The sequence below is a fragment of the Ovis aries genome, chromosome 17, assembly GCF_016772045.2.
Source record: "Ovis aries strain OAR_USU_Benz2616 breed Rambouillet chromosome 17, ARS-UI_Ramb_v3.0, whole genome shotgun sequence".
In the NCBI taxonomy this organism is placed as follows: domain Eukaryota; kingdom Metazoa; phylum Chordata; class Mammalia; order Artiodactyla; family Bovidae; genus Ovis; species Ovis aries.
In genome coordinates, this window is record NC_056070.1 from 72,899,530 (window position 1) to 72,901,430 (window position 1,901).

The following is a 1,901-nucleotide window of genomic DNA, read 5'->3' on the forward strand; positions in this document are numbered from 1 at the left end:
GCCTGATGCCAGCTGCTGTCACAGGACAGCTCCATCTGGAGGGACCCTGGGCGCGCCTGGCGGGCACATGTTCAGCCAGGCCTCTGGGCACAGGAAAGCATGTCTGAAGCATGCCGTGTGGGCTGCGTGCTCCCTGCTGGCCACCCAGGGATGATGGGGGCACCCTCGGCTTGCAGAGGTTATGAGTCCTCAGCACAGCCCTGGGGAACAGGTCACTCTCCTGTCTTATTATTTACCTCCCCAGGGACCCAGAACCTTGGGGACAGCACCCCAGCGGGCTGGAGGAGCACGGGGCGGGGGGGGGGGGGGGTGGCTGGAGGGCTTGGCAGTGGAGGGCTGGCGGGGGAGTGGTGGGCTGCCGGCGGCGTTGGCAACTCCTCTCTGTGCACAGCCTGCAGCCGTTAAGTGGAGGCGCGCAGGACGTCCTGGGGGTAATTGTAGGTTACACGAAACAACCGAGGAATTAAAGTCATATTTTCATTGCACCATAAAAGCATGCCACGGCGCAGGAGAGCACCTGGCTTGCGGGGTTCTGGCCCCTCCCTGCGCCCTGCGGGGGGAGGGCTGGGCCGGGCCGGGGAGCAACTTTGGAGCCAGGCAGGCCTGAGGGACGCCCAGCACAGGACCCCCTGCGGCCCAGCTCAGGCGTGAGACCCGAGAGTACGTGGGAGCCTCCTCGAGCCCGGGACGCGGGCAGGGGGGCCTGGGTCCAAGCGGCCCGCCCCGCTGGAGCCCCCAGAGCAGGGTGCGCTAGGACAGGACCAGGCCCTCTGTGGTCCTGCGGCTTGCGAAGGGGCTAGGCCCCCGCCCGGGACCGCGCTGGGTGGCGGGGCGCGGCTGAGCCCCGCGCTGGGGAGGGGCCTCCAACAGGCGGCGCCCCAGGGCTGGCCCGAGCACCACGGGGGGTTCTGCTCTCCACTGGGCGGCCACACCAACCACGTCAACCGTCGGGACCAGGATGCCGCAGGCACAGCTCAAGGCCGCCCAGCTGGGGAAAGGGGCTGTGGGCACCGCGGTGAGGCGGCCGCCCGGCTGCGTCACCCGGAGTCACGGGCAGCGGTGAGGCCGCCTGCGTCCCTCGCCGGCCCCACGCGGTCGGCCCGGCGCCCCGGACTCAGCCAACCCAGAGCCGGCGGAGGCCACGCCCAGAGGAGAGGCCCCGCCCAGCCCGTCGGCTGACTCGTAGACCCGAGCCGGTGGAGGCCACGCCCGGCGCTGAGGCCACGCCCAGCCTGTCGGCTGACTCGTAGACCCGAGCCGGTGGAGGCCACGCCCGGCGCGGAGGCCACGCCCACCACCGGAGCCCCTCCCACGGCACCGCCCGCCGGGCGTTCTGCAGCTCTGGCCCGAGGCCCGGCCCTCGGCGTCTCGCTAGGGCGTCTGAGGCGGCCGCGCGCGCTTCGCGCAAGCCCATCCAGGCGCAAAGACATTCCTTTGTTCGCTGACAAGCAGGGTCCCACCCAGGGCTCCCGGGCGGCAGACTGAATGATGTTTTCTTAGGGAAGACACGAGATTAACCGCCGCTAAAGCCCCAGCGCAATGCAGGGCCCCGCCCGGCCTGTCAGCGCCGGCTCTCCGCCTGACTGACAGGTGCCGGGGGCCTCGCTCCCCGTCGGCCTCCGTGCGCGGGATTAAGCCTGAGCCCAGCCGACAAGCTGGCTGGGGCCCCGGGGCAGCGGGCCGCTCGGGGGACGGGGCTTCCGCGCCGGCCACCGCCTGTCACCGGCCACGCCGCGGGCGGGTGGCTCTGCACAGAGCCCGTGCTCCCGGGCGCGGGGCGAGGCCCCCGACCCCGCCTTCCCCCTCCCCAGAGGCCCACCGCCCCCAACCGCAAGCCGCCGCCCCTGCGCCCACGCCGGGGAGGTGACGGGCCTGTGGGAGACATCACAGGCCGGGCACGC